Source organism: Cryptomeria japonica, chromosome 6, assembly GCF_030272615.1.
Source record: "Cryptomeria japonica chromosome 6, Sugi_1.0, whole genome shotgun sequence".
Lineage (NCBI taxonomy): Eukaryota > Viridiplantae > Streptophyta > Pinopsida > Cupressales > Cupressaceae > Cryptomeria > Cryptomeria japonica.
The window spans coordinates 400,742,877-400,760,860 of NC_081410.1; positions in this window are offsets into that span (position 1 = coordinate 400,742,877).

The window sequence follows — 17,984 nt, forward strand, 5'->3', positions numbered from 1 at the left end:
ACTTGGTTGTTCATTTGGTGGCATGTATGGAATAGAACGGGAAGCTTCTAGTTTATTTGTTAATGGCTTTGTATCTACGTCATCCCAAATTGAAATGCTACAAGTTCTTTTTCGAATGTCTTTAATTCTAGGGGAGAGGATCTAGTAGTTGTGCACCCTAACTTCACGCTTCTCAAAATCTTACATGGAAATCTCAAATCACTCCCAATTTTTATAGCAGCTTACTTGTCAAGTCCCCTGCTTATAACTAAGGTCTCAAGGCCACATCATCAAGTGTGATGCCACATCAGCATGCTTTTTTGCCAAGGTGTCCAAAAGAGCTCAGAAAAAAAGTGAGATCAATATGCGTGCAAAAGAGACCCTTATACGTGTACCATTGATGTGGCATCACATGATTGGTTGTTTTTTACAACTAATGGTTCATTTCATAGCAATAACAACTTTAAAGTCACAACTATTTGTGCAATGTATTGTAATTATTAATATATAAACACACAAAAATTGATATTTTATGTTTCAAACAATAATTTTTTTTTGTACTATTATTGAAGAAAAAGGTATAAACAACTCTCACAACAATATATTCAACTACAAATGCTCTTCCATTTGCTTACATGGATCTGGAAAAAAGATTGAGCAAGGTTCCAAAAAGGGTTCACGTGGCCCATTGGGAGACGCACAATAATTTGTTTGAAGCCCCAAACTATATTGTATTACATTTGGAGTCCATTTTGAAGATTCAACCCTAAATGTAAACCCCTAAATAGCCATGAGATGGTAAGAATGAGGTATGAGAATGCAGTGGGCGACGAATAAGGAGGAAAAGAATTTCCTGCTATTTATGTAGGGATGGTTGTGGAAGAGGGAGGCTTCAGAGGGTGAATGCCTCTCCATCAGTGCTTATTGAGGACATTTTGTATATACATTTTCTTTCGGGTGAAGAGTTTTCCTGATGCTCTTTATTTTTTTTCACTTGCACAGGAGCTGACTCTTGTCATGGCAACCTCCTATAGTTGATTCAAATTCGAGCAGCCTAGTGTAGTTTAATGAAGAGTTTTGATGCTATATTTTTATATATGTAGTTCTTGTTTTACTTTCTTTTTTTTTTTACTAATATTTACTCCATTATCAAGCCGTGCATAGGGGGAAATAGGGGGGGCCTTCTTACTTTTATTATCTTGTTGGCTTCTTGGCATGCCTAGTGCATGGAGACATAAAATCTGTTGCCAATAGAAATAATATAGCTGCCAAGGAAGGATGAGATAGTGATCCTTTTTAAGTTCCCTGACTAGCATATGAGATTGTATATAAATGTAAGCAATTGCATCTTGGTGTGCAGTGGGTACGTCGAAATTGTTATTTTTTTCATACTTTTGTGTAGTACATGAAATTAATTGCTAGGACATTTAGAAAACAATGATGTTTATGTAACAATGGTCTCAATGAAGAAGTGATAGCTTTGAATCAATTGTGCATTCAGTAATATGAAACCAAACATTTAAGTGAAAGAAAACCTTTCAATCAAGAAGATAATTGGACTCCATTACCAATAGGCTCATGTTACATTTGCAATAGTGAAAGGGGAGAGATGAATAGATAAAGAGAGCGAGACATGTCTAAGGATAGGGGGAGAGAGGAATAGAGAGATAGAGATGGAAATGAAGAGAGAGAGGGGGCGAAGAAATCTAAAAGTAGAGGTCTAGGAAGAAGGAGAGGGGAAGGGAGACATGGAAAGATATTGATGGGTAAAGAGAGTGACACATGTCTAGATAGAGTGAGAGAGGAAGAGGGAGAGGAATAAAGAGAGACATAGATGTAGAGGGAGAAGGAGAAATAAAGATACAAAAATAAACAACTTGGCGTTTTAAAAAACTATTGATCATTCTAGTCTTCCTAGAATGAAAGGGATTGGTTTGCCTAATGGGAAGGAGGTTTCTAATGTTCAATTTGTAGATGACACTATTGTTCTGTTAGGGCTTGAGGAAGTAAACTTGGAGATTCTTTTGGACAAGATTAACACATTTTGCAAGGTCTCAGGTAGTAAGATTGCTCTTCAGAAATCTTGTCTTCTTGGTTGGAAGGATGATCCCCCTAATTGGTTGTCTAAATTTCCTCTGATGTGGAAAGGCCCTTCTCAAATCATAAGATACCTAGGTATCCCCTTCTCAATGGCACCCAATCTTAAGGAAATGTGAGAGTGGGTGAGGAACAAGGTTGATAAAAATCTAACTAAATGGAACATAAACTTTCTATCTCTTGCGGGCAGATTTCAGGTGTGTCAGAAAATTCTATCATCCTATAATATATTCTTCTCCTCAGCTTGGCTCTTCCCCAACTATCAGTTTTCTCACTTGCATAAGAGTATTAGGAAATTTTTGGTCAGATGGTAAGGGGATTAGAAAACAACATGATGTTAAGTGGGAATGGTGTGTAGTGAACAAGGAAGCTGGAGGGATGGGTCTTAAGGATCTTCGGCCCCAAGAGATTGCCCTTGCTTCTAAGTGGATATTTAAGGCCATTGTGGGAGATGAACCCTGGAAAGTTTTGATTAGACAAAATATTTTGAGATAGGTTCCAAGGAAGGCAAGGAAATGGAAAGGTCTTCCAATTGTTGACTTACTGGCCGGGAAAATGGACATTTCACCCTGGGGATTGAAGGCCTTTAAATCCATCTAGAAAGCATGGGAGTCTATGAAACGTTTCATTTATGTTGGTAACATTGGGAGTGATGGGAGGATTCCCTCTAACAGGTGTTTATGGTGGAATCTTTTTCGCAATGGAAAGCCTTTGGCTTCTGTGCAAGGTTGCTCTGCTTGGAAATGGTATAACAGGGGTATAGCTTCTTTTGAAGATATTCTTCAGGATGGAATTTTGGTTCCTTGGGAGGTTTTGAGGCTCAGGTTTGAGATTCCCCCCTCCTAGTTTAGAACTCATGCCATTATTACAGAGGCCTTCTCTGATATTGTTGCTCAATCTCCCCTCTCTTTTCTTCCTGTTTGCCCTTCCTCTTATTCCTAGTGTGATGGGACTCCTTTGATTAGTCTTAAAGCTAAAACCATATATACTTCTTTGATTGACCCCTCGAATATCCCAAATCACCTTAATTCGGTCTAGAAGCTCAACTGGTCAGATGCTAGGTGGACCAAAGTTTTGAATCTTAGGTGAATTGGTCCCTCTGAACCGAAGAAGAAATTTTTTGTTTGGAAACTGTTACTGAATAGGCTACCCTTGAAAGACAATGTTGGCAACCAGTTGTTATGTGGTTGTTGTCACCTTCCTGAAACTTTGACCCACCTATTTTTTGACTGTATATTTGCCAAAGAAGTTTGGTTGATGTTTGGCCTTGATTTTGGTACTTTAAATATTGCACTATCTGAGGTTGTTTTAGGATACATAGAAGGCTGCAAGAAAGGTGTCAATTCTTTTTGGTCTTGTTTCTCTTTGGAAATTTTATGGTTGATATGGAAGTTCCGCAATGATGAGATTTTCAGTGGTAGGCATAGGAATCTTACTGAGTCTCTAAGGAGACTCATTTTCCACATTGTGTCTATGCAGGTCTAAGATTTAATCGAAATGAATGAGGAAAAATTTGATAAATGGCTCGAAAAAGGTACTAATCCAGCTCATATCAAAGAAATCTCTCATGGTTTTACATGGGACAGAGGATATCCGGAAAAGGCTCCATTTGAAAAGGCTCTATTCAACTTTATGCAATTCTTGGAGGAGAGACAAAAAAAGTTGGACCTCCATCAGAAGGAGGAAGATTTGTTGTGCTCCACACTTTCTCACCCTCACAGGGTGCAGTTACTTGATGGTCGGGTAGAAGTATGGATGGAGGGGGATTTGGGATGGACTGCCACATGAAGAGTTTCAGTTTATATAGTTCATTTCTGCTTTATGAAGTGTTGTTGATTCACTTTTTTGTCTTGAAAATCTTGTAACTATGGCATTTTCTAGCTGCCTCTCTATTGTCAAGATAGTATGTTGTTTGTATTGGGATTAATATCTACTCATAACTGTATTATCATTTATTATTGGGCTTTTTTGAGAATGGCCTAGGCCTGCATTGACTATGATACTTTGTAACTTCTGTGGTTATATTATAATCACTTCCAAAAACTATTAAAAGTCAAACAATAGTACTAATAGGCATGAAAATTACTTCCATAAGATAGTTTTTTTGTTTTTGATATTGAAAGCAACCAAAACTAGGGGGCTGACCCAGATACAATCAAGTTAACAACAAATAAACAATTGTTAGCAGAGAAATAGAAAATTCACAGCCTCCTAAACTTTCCTCTATCAAAAAAATTAAACATACTACGCATATTAACAGAGTATATAAAAGTCTTAGTTAAAATATGCCACGCAGGACAAAAGATAGTTAAGTCCAGGATTAACCAGTAACCATAACTATAAGTCGTAAGACCATTAGGGCCATTCAAAAAACCCAAAACCCATTCCATAGCAAACAAGTTACTTCTTTTTGCCATGGCTCCTCTTGGGGAGGATCTTCCTTGCCCATTCTTTGGTGAGGAATTTGAAGAGGTCTTTGTAGTCCTCATCCTCCTTTCCTTTTCCTTTGAGGGTGCTTTCCTGCAAGAGACAGAGAGTGGTCGCAGAGCTGTGCATGACATTCAACACAAACCTGGAGATATCATGCAACTTATTCTCAATGTCATTTTTTCTGCTAGCAATTTCCTGCAAGTTCTTGATCATGCCATCCACTTTCTTCTCATAATCTATCAGTTTTCTCTCTGCTTCCTCCTTGATGCTGCTCACTTCCTCCTCCACCACCATCTTTTCAAACCTGAGAGTAGGGGATGGAGAGTTTGCTCAGAATTTGGGACCAACATTCGGGCTCATGGAATTTTTAGGGCTCTCAAACACATGGGTGGAGCTCACAGAATGAGGGGTCGAGGTGGAATGAAACGGGGCCGCATTACCAAAGGGGATGGAAATCCCAGTATCATGGGATGAGGAGGAGTCCTTTAAGGGTTTCTCTTGGGGTTTGGATGCCAATCTCATAGAGTGACGGGGAGTGTTAGCTTCATCAGTAATCTCCACATCGGAGTCGATTTCCTGTATTCTCACTTTCTTGGGGGGTTTTAAATCCTTTGAGTGGCAGGCACACTTTTTATTTTTCTTACTAGAGGAGCCAGGTTTGAGCAAATGAGGAGAGCTTATGTCAGAGTTGGCAGGGGCTATGGCCAGAGAGTGGTTTTCAGGCACATTTTGGACCGAAATCGTGCAGAGAGGACAAAAGGCCAAGTGGAAATTGTAAAGGCGGAGGATAAGGCCTTGGTGGAGAATAGTAAAGTCCTTGCCTTTCTTCTTAGCTTCAGCGATATCTCCCACATTAGAATCCATAGAATATAGCAGAAAAAAGGGATGGAAATAAGATCCTTATTCCTAAGATGGTTAAGGAAAGGGAGGTGATAGTAGTAGAAAACCCCATACCATCCTTCCAGAGTGAAATACTTCATGATGATGTAGCAGACCTCATCCTAAGGTGACGAAAGCTCTTTGTGATTGAAACCGTCGACCCTCTTCACAAGACTCTCCCCGTCGTGGAAAAACTGGTTGAGGCTGGTGGTGTCTGATATGCGGCTTTGTTTCTTCCATTTTCTACCCTCCATGGACATACCCATTGACTGAGAAATCACATCTATGTTAACTTCGAACGAGATTCCACCCATAGTGACCCTTTTATCCTCCCATGAAGCCACAAACTGCTTTGGCAATCTCTCGTCATTTCCTTTCATGCTCTCCGTGAATTTATCAATGCCTCCTTCCATGCACACAAACCAAACCATCGGCGTGGCTTTGAATTCATCTGTTTTATCAAGTTAAATTCTTATTCTATCACCCCCCATGATCATTTCCTCTAGCTTAGAAGTGAAAATTAAAAACAGGGCAGTGAGAATACATAGTCGTTCAAGAGCAGAAGTAGAGTCAAGAAGCAAGCTCAACAAATTCTAGAATAAAATCATGCAATAATCACCATGATTATTGCAAGCGTGTTTAAACAAATTTCCCCACCATGAAATCTATTACACTCGTATGAGCCATCAATCCACCCAATGTGATTTAGCTGAGACAAGCTATTTCTTTCATCACCACTAATGACATTCGTCTTGATGATTAATAACAAATTGCCTTTCCCGATATCGGTACTTCGCTAATAGGTATCATCATTATTTAAACCCCCTTGAGACTAATGACAAGGCCATATGCAGCTACGTGGCATACCCAACCCATAATGGGCGGGTTCCCACTCCAAATTCAAAATTTGAAAATTAATGCTCTTCATCAGATTACAATTAGAAAGGCTTGTCATTAAGACTTAGTTTTTTCTTTCTCCAAGATCTCCTTGGTGATCACTGGTAGCATATCAGTGTTCCTCCAACATCGTAAGCCATCTTGCAGCCTACCAACAAAAACCATAGAGTCAGCAACCGCATTCCCTTCTCTGAAAATGTGGTGGATAGTGAAACTGTCAAGGTTAGCCAGAAACATTCTTGCATCCCTCAAAATAGATTCCACTTTCCAACCCGCTACAAATCTACCACTGACAACTTCCACAATTACTTTAGAATCACCTTCAATTTTCAGTTGTCTAATACCTATAGCAGTGGCGAACTTCAGACCACATAGGAGAGCCATTCCATCAGCTTGAGTGACAGTATGATTCTTCAAGCTACCCGCATAGGCAGCAATAGTAGTCCCCTAATGATCACGAATAACTCCACCTCCCGCTTGCTAGATATTTTGTGCTGACCCATCAAAATTTAGTTTATGCAAAGAGGGACTTGGGGATAACCATTTGGTCCTTTTTCTGTTGATATTTGAAGTGTTTTTGAAGAGCTTAAACTCCAAGAGGAGCTTCCATTGTTTCGCAATTCTCCGATGAGGGGGTTTTCCATCTAGTCATAGAGATATTGTCCATAAGAATTTTGAAATAGCCAGTAAAAACATTATTAGGGGATGTTTCAGCTTCTTTGAAGATTTTGTTATTTCTTTCTTTCCAAACACTCCAGCAAATATGAGGAAGGATCTACCTCCATAGTTGAATAACCAGGAGGTGGTGGGTAGGAGGTGACCATCCATTAATAAACTGGTGAATGTTATCATGGAAAACCCGTTTTATACCACATTTTTCAAGGGTAATGGCCCACAAGTGCCAAGCAAAAGGGCAGTGGATAAAAAGATGACTGATAGATTCCTCCTCGGATTTACATAAGACGCATCTATTGGGAAGTTGGAATCACCTCCTTCTCAAATTGTCCCGAGTCAAAAGAATTTCATGCATAAGGGACCACCATAAGAAATTAGTTTTTGGAATAAGTTGTGGGTTCCATATCTTTTTCCAGCATTCAACATCATCAATGGGTCTCAAGAGCTGTCTGTAAGTAGACTTGACTGAGAACTCCCCCGACTAGGTCCCTTTCCAGATGAATTTGTCTTCATGGGGAGATAGAGGTATCCTGCATGCAAGCATGAGATCCTGGAGATCAAGGGCAGTAGGCAACAGGTTAGGTCAATCAGTAAAGACCAAGGAGATGTTCTTCAACCTTCCTCTTCCCGGCACAATGTAGTCAGCAATATAATCACCAAAGTGAACCTTTAGGGAGTTCATTAGTTGGCAGAATCGAGTTTTAGCCAAAGGTTTATCATCCAGCCAATAGTCCTCCTAGAACCTAATCTTTCTACCATTTCCAATCTACCACTTCAGTCCCTCTCTGATAACAGGTCTAAGCTTCAGGATGTTGCTCCATAATTTTAACCCAGGAGGTAAGCCACTGAAACTCAAATTAAAGCAAAATTATTCCCTTTCCAAATACTTAGCCCTGATAATGTTACACCAATCCGCCTCACCTTTAGCTAGGATCCAACCCACTTTAGTAATTAAGGCCTTATTCAAGGCATTTATCTTTCTAATACCAAGACCCCCCATGGTCTTGGGTAAGCAAACAATATCCCAGTTAACCAGAGAGAGGCGTTTCTTTTCCTCCATACCAGTCCAGAGGAAAGTTCTTTGGATCTTCTCACACTTGTCCCCCATAGCACCAAAGATTTTGAATAGGGAAAGGAAGTACACAAGGATGCCTTGGAGGGAAGCAACAAGGAGTTGGAGCTTCTTCGTACTACTAAGGAATTCACCCTTCCATCTAGCAAGTTTCTTATGGATTCTTTCAAGGATAGTATTCTAGAACATAGGGGTAACCTCTTTAACAGTGAGGGGGAGACCCATGTAAGTTCCAGGAAGAATAACAGACTTACACCCAAGGATATTAAGGATTTTAGTCTGAAGGTCCAAAGGGGTGTTGAAGAAAAGATTACTTTTATTATAGTTGATACATTGCTCTGAAGTAGAGGCATAGTCAGCAAGAAAATTCTTCTAGTGTTTAGCCTCAATCACGGGGGATTTACCAAAAAGAAAGGTATCATCCACAAATTGTGAATTACAGAGGGGGGAATAGTAGAAGCCACTTTAAACCCCTGCAATCTTCCATTGACCATCAAATCCACCACATTCCTGCCCAAAACTTCAACAATCATAATAAAAAGATAAGTGGACAGGAGATCTCCATGTCAAATACCTTTTCCAGCTTTAAAGTGGCCCCTAAGAATCCCATTGATCAAGACACAAAATTGAATCGTAAAAATACATTCCCGTATCATATCAACAACTTTTTTATTAAAGCCCATTTTTGAGATAGTTTTGAATATGAAGCACCAGTTGACTTTAGAGATGTCGAGTTTAAAGGCCATACCTGGATTTCTTCTTCTATCCATGGAATGAATAATTTCATGAGTGCCAATGGTCGGATAAAAAAATTGAAAACCTGGGACAAAGCCTTTTTGGGAGGGGCTGATAAACTTAGATAGCAACAACTTCACTCTATTCACCAAGACCTTGGAGATGATCTTATAAATAGAATTGTGGAGGCTTATAGGCTGAAAATTCATCATGCAATTGGGTTCTGGAGACTTGGGGACGAGAAAAATGTAGGTGCTATTCATCTTTTTCAGTAATTTACCAGTCCTGAAGAAATCCTTCACCACTTTAGTGACATCATAACTGATAATATCCCAGAATTTCTGGAAGAAAGTCGGAGGGAATCCATTTGGGCTCGAGGTCTTGTAAGCACCCATCGCAAAGGCAGCCAAATAGACCTCCTCTAAGGAAATGGGAGAAAGAAGCTGACAGTTATCCTCCTCCCCAATGGCATTAGGAAGTTTACTCAGGAGCCTGTCATGTAGGGACTCATTACCTCTTCCAGACTCAGTATACATACGAATGAAGAAGTCAGTAGCAGTTTGACCAATTTGGGCATCATCAGTGATCTCCTGACCAATGTCATCTTTTAGGCATTTGATGAAGTTTCTCTTTTTGTGAATGCTAGCTGAGCGATGAAATAAATTCGAGTTTCTGTCACCCTCCTTCAGCCATTGAATTCTAGATCTTTTCTTTTAATAGATTTCCTCCTTAGAAAATATTTCCTTCCAATTCTTTTTGCATTCTTCCTCCTCATAAAGGAGAGAATGAGGGGGGTCACTAGAGGCCATGATGCTTTGGAACTGTTCAAGTCTGGAGCACAAATCCTTCTTCTTTTTGAAGATGTCACCAAAGGTTGCTTTATTCCATCCTTTCACTTCCCTTCCAATGAGGTTCAATTTCTCAACTATTCTGAACATCGCAGTCCCTTGGACCGGGGTGGCCCACCAGCCCCTAACTAGATCTCTAAAATCTAGGTGGGAAGCCCGCATGATCTCATATCAGAATAGGGGAGGACCCAAGGGGGGTCTATCAGTCCAGTGGAGGAGGAGAGGGCTATGATCAGAAGCGGTCTTTGGGAGGGTCCTTAGATAGGAGTTGTGACCAATATCCCATTTGGCAGAGACTAGAAATCTATCCAATCTGACTTGAATTAGGTGGTTCCCTTTCCTATTATTCAACCATGTGAAGGGGACACCCTGAAGATCAAGATCAAAGAGGCTAGTAGCATTGATAAGATTATAAATATCTCCCATGCTATCAGAAAAATACATGTCCCCCACATTTCTTAGAGGGTTAGAGAGGGGTGCTGAAATCACTAGCCAACATGTAATGAGAATTTTTCTCCTTGAGGATGTACTTAGAAATTTCCTCCCACACCAGACACCTTCCCACTTTGAAATTGGAGGCATATATATTGAACGGGTGCCAACAAAGATCACCATATTGAAAAGTAACCGCCAGGAAGTTCTGAGAGCTAACATAAACCTTTCCTTGGAGATTGCAGGGGTTCCAAAGGGTAGCAACTCCACCAGACACCCCCAATGCGTCAACATACAAAAAAGCAACCCCCAACCAAAGTTTTCCAGCAGTGGTTGCAAAAGTTTGGTAGGACATTTTAACTTCATGTAGTAGACAAATATCTAATTTTATCTCTAAGATATATTGTTTTATAACAAATTTCCTTTGGGGATTATTGAGTCCCCTTATGTTCCAGGAGAGAAACTTCATTTCTTAGTTCTATTGATTCCATCAAGGGTCAACTATCTGCCCCTTGCAATATCCCTTTCCATAACTTTATGTCTCAACACTCTCTCGGTTCCTTTTCCAACTTTGTTATCAATGCTCACATCTGCCTTCTCAGACTTAGTTTTTTTCTTCTATGTCAACCAATCCTCATTATCCACAGAGGGGGAATAGGGTGGGGATAACTTCACATTAGATGTCAATAGGGGAGATTTAGCCTCTTCCTCCAAAGTCCCTAAATTGCTAGGGGGACAGTGAGGGGGTGTGAAACTTAACAGATTAGTTCCACCCGGGGAAGACTTAACACCATAGGGATTAAAGGGGGCTTGGGGAGGCGTGGGGTTAGCTTCAAAAGAAGGCCTAAGGGGGAGGTGTCCATCAACCATAGCCAAGGAGGGGGAGGAAGAAGGACCAGGGGATAGTGGTAGGCAAATCACCGGTGGAATTTCTCCATCTTCCAGAGGCGCCACTGGACTAGATTTATTCACTGGATCGACAAGGGATTTAAAAATATCCAGGATCTTATCAATGTGGGGGTAGTCTTCAGAGATCTCACACACATTAAGTAGTCCCAAAGGGTTGAAGAAGAGGGTGCACTTGGTCTAATAGGATCATCCATAATAGCCTTCTCTTTAAGCTTGGGTTCAACAGTTGTCGAGGACTTACAATCAGCAAATGTATGACCTTGCTTAGCACATTTCTGACAAAAAAGAGTAGCATTTTCATAGACAATGGCCTGGGACCACTTTCCCCACTTTGAATTGAGGGATACAAAGTTGGGAAGCACTTTGTTAATAGCAACATTAACATAGAAATGGGCATAAACCAACCTAGATTTAGCAAGGGTGATCAAAGCCATTGTAACATAGCTGCCAAATGAATTCCCAATCCAGCAGAAGATTTGTTCATCCCAAAATTCCAGTGGGAGGCCGGGAAGCCTAACCCAAATAGGAGCCATACGGTTGAGTTCAGCTGAGGGGTCGAACCTAGGCTTCCATTTAGCAAGAGTTAGAATATGTTTTCCATAGGTCCAAGAGCCTAAAATGATGAAGATCAGGTCTTCCTCCGCAATAAACTTGAAAAGGAAGAGACCTCCTAGCATAGCTGAGATATCAACACTTCCCTTTAACTTCCATCTTGCCTTAGCCCATCGCCTAACCATGTCAATAGATGGTCTGAAGGAGAAGAAACATCCAACAATTTCCAGGTGAAGGGATGAAGCGATTTTATCCATGAGACTATCAGGGAGCTTGATCTTCGTTCCCTCGTCGGTTTGGGTAAAGTTAGCCAAAGTCATTTCCAAAGTCGTATAAGTGGAACCAAGTAGAGCACCTTTCCATTTGGATTTGGAATCTTTTTTTCCTTCCTCCACATTCTTCTGGCCGGTAACATTTTTCTATCTGGAAGAGGGAGGGTTATTCTTGTTAGTTTCATGGTTATCCTTACATTTGTCCTCATCCCTCTAACTAGATTTCGTCAATACCGAAGATGAAGAGCCAGAAGGAACACCGCTCTTGACAGTCTTTTCTGAAAGACCCGCAGACAGTGGAGTCCCACAAGGGGAACCATGAGCATGTGGATTGACCATGGTATCGGGAGGGGGGTCCGGTTGCAGGGATGAGGGGACCTCCCCAGAGGAAGCGGTCATATAGGCAATTCAAAATTTGAAATATGGCAGAGGCGGGAAGGTTGCAAAGCTCACACACACCAATTAAATAAATTGATTTGAGATGCTATGTTATTGATGGTATACGATGTAATTTTGACACATTGATGAGCTATATGACATGCATTTTTGGAAATGAGTTATGCCTTTAGTTTTTTTTGTTATATGAATGACTTAATTCATTTTGTTTAGTAAGAGGTTAGTTCATGAGGAGATGAATACGCTATGAGATAAGTTTCAACATCCTATATATGTTTTTAGTGAACAATATAAAATCATCATATGGGTGCATATTACCAACAACTATTACTAGCAATTGCACCTTTGTGTGCAATGGGTACGACGAATACAAGAGAGGGAAATAGAAGAATAATAATAAAAACATAAAATGGTATAGTATGTTGGCATTTTTTATGATTATGTTGTGATTGTCATTGATGGACACACACTTGCTATGAGATCACCTCTTGAATGTATGAATTATGCTCAACCAGTGTGTGTTCCAAACCGGAATTATGTTGTAGTCTTTAGACTATCAGTGTTTTGCAGAAAGTGTTTATAGATCTCAAGCAGCATGAGGAGCTCAAGCGATTCGAGGATCTCAAGCGGAACACAGCAAAGGAACTAAAAGTGGCAATTATCTTTTTCCCAATCTTCATTTTTGTCAAACCGGTAATCTGTTGAATAGTTAAACCGGTATTACTCTGAGTTACCAACCGGTAATTGGTAAAGTTGTATAAACTGGTAATACTCTGTGATGAGTTACCAACAGGTGTATTTTTGTGATGAGTTACCGTCCACCGACACTTTGACGGTGATTTTGTGTCGTGTTACCAAATGTGTCTAGATACAATGAACCTAGAAACTTGCAATGTAATCCTATTGGACTGACATGAAATCAAATTCCTTTTAAGGACATCATGTCTAGGGTTTTGGTGTGTGTAGCTATGAGGGTTTCCTGTGGTTGATGAGTTCTTGTATGTGCGATCTTGAGAGAAAAGATCAAGTCTGTGTGTTGTAACAGAGTGTGGATTTACTGAAGACTGAAGTAATGCTGGAATGCATTAGCAATGAGCTACCATGGATCTAATCAAGCAGACTATGCCATTTGCTAGATCATTCACTTGTTGATTACTCACATCTTTGACAAGTCATAAACCTTTAACTGGGTAGGCCCAGAAAAGCCTTTGTAAATCCTCTAACAAGGTGATTCACATCTGTGGATCTAAAATCCTCTCACAAGGTAGTCTTTAATCGGACTTATCTCCTAACAGAGATTGAGATTCCTAACAAGATTTGTTCTGGTAAAGAACATTGTATGACCTTAACCAGTCTGGTTACTATTCTGTAGATAATTACTTGTGAGTTTCATCTCACCGTGGTTTTTCCCATTTGGGTTTCCACGTCAAAATCTCTTGTGTTATGGTGATTGTGCTTTTGTGGGTGAATGCCTTACTTGTTGTTTGGTTTACATTTGTGTTAGCCGGTTTGTTAGTTAAATTGTTACACCGATTTACTGCTAGATTGTTAAACTGTTTGAGTTCAGTATTTTTTGGTATACTAATTCACCCCCCCCCCCCCCCCCACCCCGCTCTTAGTATTCATCATAGTAGAGTTTGTATGGAATCAATGAAACAAGATTGCGATGTTAGAATTTGTAGTATAAATAATCATGAAAATATAATAATTGCACAATAAAATTTGATAAAATGGAATATTTAATTTATTAAGTTAAATCATTTCAATAATTCATTGTATTTTATAAAACAAAAAGTGATAATTGACAAAGTGACATATTGCAATATGTTATTTTAAAATAAGTTGAACAACTTTAATAATTTAAAATCTAGAGATCATTCAATTTTGAGCAACATCTAGCCTTTGAAATAAAAGATAGAAAGATTGATAGGCCCAAACCATTGTTTTGAAGACTTTAAACACTATTACAAAACACTAATTTTTTGGTCAAAGTGGACAATAGTTGTTTTGAAATTCCAAAGAACAATAGTGGGTAAATCCAAATGTGATAATTGACAAAGTGACATATTGCAAAATGTTTTTTTAATAATTTGAACAATTTTAATAATTTGCCATGTAGAGATCATTCATTTTTCAGCAACATCAAGTCTTTGAAATAAAATATAGGTAGATTGATATGGTAGGCCCAAACCATTCTTTTGAAGACTTCTCACACTGTTACAAAAGAGCATAAATTTGTCAAATAGAGTTGTATAAAGCACATTCCATACAAGGACAAACAGTATGGGAGTGAACAAATGGTGAAAAAAAAATTTTAGGAAAATGAAATTTGGAAAGGAAAGAAAACATTATTTTATTCATTAATTTTAAAAAATCATATAAGATTGTTCTTTGGTGTATACAAAAGCATGAGAATTTAAGAAAATTCAATGTGATAAGATTGAAGAAATGTGGTATTGATTGAATAATAGGCATAGTGTAAGTACTGAAGAAATAAGTGAAGGGAAAAACCTGGAGTTGTTGCAGTTATGTTTGATTGCCTGAAGAGTTTGCATTTGATAACGTTGTTAGTCGTTCCTCTTCTTGTTTTCACCGAGCAACATATGGTCTTTGTTCTATACGTGCATATCTTTGGAATGTGAATGGAGGGTGTATGCAAAAGCTTGTAAGTTCACGGACCCCTAAAGCCGCTGTGAATGTCAACCCTTGTCGGTCGACATTGCCGATGTCGATTGTTGCTCTTTGAAGTGTCAACCCTTGTGCTTTGTCAATTTTTAACGCCCATGCCATTTTTAGTGGTATTTGACATCATAGACCACGACTTATTAGAATTTGAGGGATATTTTTGTGTTGTTCTGGTCCCAAATTGGGCCTATATAATTTTTGAATTGAACAACAACAAATAAGGGAAGTTTAGGTGCTCTTCCACCATTAGTATATACAATTTCTTTGACTCGTCCAAGTGTACCATTGACAAGTCCTGGTTCCACCCACAAGTTTATAGATAATATAACTTGTTGGCCAATACAAAAAGGATCTTAGATTCAAGTTGTTCATCATCTGGATTTGAGCATGTGAATCCCCTGAGTTGTTCTGCAGTAGATAGGGCAATAGGCTTTGCCAAAGACAACAACATGTGTTTATTATGTAATGACCCCCTTTCATTTGTTGCAAATAGATGTGTGGATGATAAGAAAATAGATTGCTTTGTAGAGGTAAGTGTGGAACTTGAGCGAGACATTAAAATTTACCAATCTGCAATTGTAGGTTCTACATTTCATAAATTTGAGAGAAGTACACGAAAGGCAATTTGGGTAGGTTCTTCTCCAATTTGACGAAATATTTTTTTTAATGTTATAATTGTTGTGAGGTTATGTCATAATTTCCCTCCATGGGAACTTGAAGCATACATAGGAATGTCCTTTACAGGTGGTAGTTGGCCCAAGTCACCGAAGAGCATGATTGAACATCCTCCAAATGGGATTTGGTTATGGGCAAGGAATGCCTCACATAACCTAATATCAATGCATTGTATCATCTTAGGACCAATGAAGCTCATTTCATCAATTACAATGTAGCGAATGAAGTACATTATTTCTTGGAAGCTTGCCAATGTTGGTCCTTGTAGAGGGACCATTTCTTTGATTGGAATTTGGAGGGTTGAATGAATTGTTGATGCTTGTATGTTGAATGCCGCAACACCTATTGGTGAAAGTAGCAATAATGGTGATTGTCCATTTGGTGTTGATCTTGTGAGTGTTGTCTTTATTCTTTTTATGATGTGTGACTTTCTTGTGCCTACAGTTCCTTGAACAATAATTTTCAATGGTGGTTGTAAGCTATTAGCATGTAGATGTGAAATAATTATATCATATGTCTTTTGTTGTTGTATAGATAGGTTATTTTGGGCATGTTGATTGAGAACGTGATGGGGTTGAAATGTTCAACAATTGGAGTGTATGAAAGTAGTAGCTATTTCTTTCTCTTCTTAACTTAAGTGGTGTTCCCCCCAATCATGGTTCAAGTCAATGTCACATTGCCCAAGCATATCAATTTCATCTAGGTGAATAGGAAGTCCTGGGTATGAAGCTGATAGGACTTGCCATTCATTGAGGATGTTTTCCTACATTTGTTTTGGCTCACTTGAAGGAGTGCTAGCATTAGATTCTTCATATGCTTCTGAAGTTGTGCGACGTACATGCCATGGCTTGTAGTTGTGCGAGAAACTTGCCCATTGTGCTTCAATTTCATTATTTGTTGAGACAAAATCTATTTGAATGTTGTGGAATGGGTAGTACAATAATAGTTCACTCCAACAAAATGCTTGATAACATTTGTCTTGCTTTGCAGGGATGCTTGTGAATTGTGGAGATACTTGAACTATGATTGGTGTGGCTCATTCTTTCTATTGATCACGCTTTCTTGATGCGTTGAAGGACCATTTTTGAGTTACTTCAATAAGAGACATTCTCTCTAAATTTATAGGTCGTGCCATGTAAGATTCAATATAGTTTGGATATGTGGCTACATCTATGGATGTGATTGCTACATGTAAAAAAAAAAATTGGTTAAAATTTAAAGAAACAAATGTTCTACTACAGAGGGAGAGTAGTAGCTTTAGTAGTAGGTGACTGGTTTCTTGGGCACCTATGTCACGATCCACAAGGTTCTCAAGAAGCATTTTACAAAAAGCATTAGGAGCTAGTTTATCAGACTCAAAGTTTGTTGATATGTGAGATAACATTTCATGGTATGTTTCAGATTTGTTTTCAGCTTTAGCTGCATATTTTGCAATATATTTGATCACAACATCAATTGACAGAATAGGTTGGCAATCTAAATTGGCCCTCCATATTGAGAGTATAAATGGGTTGTGAAGATTTAGGCGGTCATTATTGCAAGTAGGGGTGTGCTTAGGCTAGCCATTTTTAACATTAGAAAGTGTTGACTTTTCTTGAATGCTCCAAGGGGCTTTATAACGACATAGAATAGATGTTCCCTTCCTTCGAAGGCATGTTTCAATAGTATATTTTGTATGTCATTTAACACGATTTTCCAATTCACTATAGTAAATGGAAGGATCAATTAACAGTATCATTGTTGTGTCCATCAAGCAAGGGTCATCAACAATGGATCGATTGAATACTTATTTTCTCAATTCAATACTTTGTGGGTTCCATGTAGAGACATATCTATCAATGTAATCAAGTGCATTTTGTACTGATTGAATGTTATTCCATTGTAATTTTCCAATGCCAGGTGCTTGTTGTAGCTAGATGAAACCATGGATATGTGCAGGGCCTCTATGTTGTCATTCATACCTGGGAAATGAGGTTTTTAGAAAACAAAAATAAAAGTGTAAGAGTTGAATGTAAACGTAGAAGGTTGCAAGAGTTATACCTATACCAATAGTCAGTTGCACCAAGAAGTTTTTCCAACACTTCTTTATGGAATGTAGTAAATCTGTGATGCATGTACATTGCAATAAGGTGTGGGTTTTGATCATATTTTTTAACCTCCACCTAGAAGCTGCATTTGGATTTGTAGGTGCAGTGGATGGCATGATATTATGCAAGTCTAGCCATTTTGTATTGGCAGCATTCAGTGTGAAAAACAATGTTGGACATCCAATTTGAATGACCATATCAATAAGTTACCTTCTACGTTGATTCCAAAATGGTTTTCTTCCACGAATTGACGATCTAAAGTGCATGAGTTTATCAACAAGTTTATCATCAGGCAAGTCCTTTAATCTCTGACGAAGGTCAAAAATTGTTATAGGCATGGAATAATCAAGTTTCTTGTGGACAA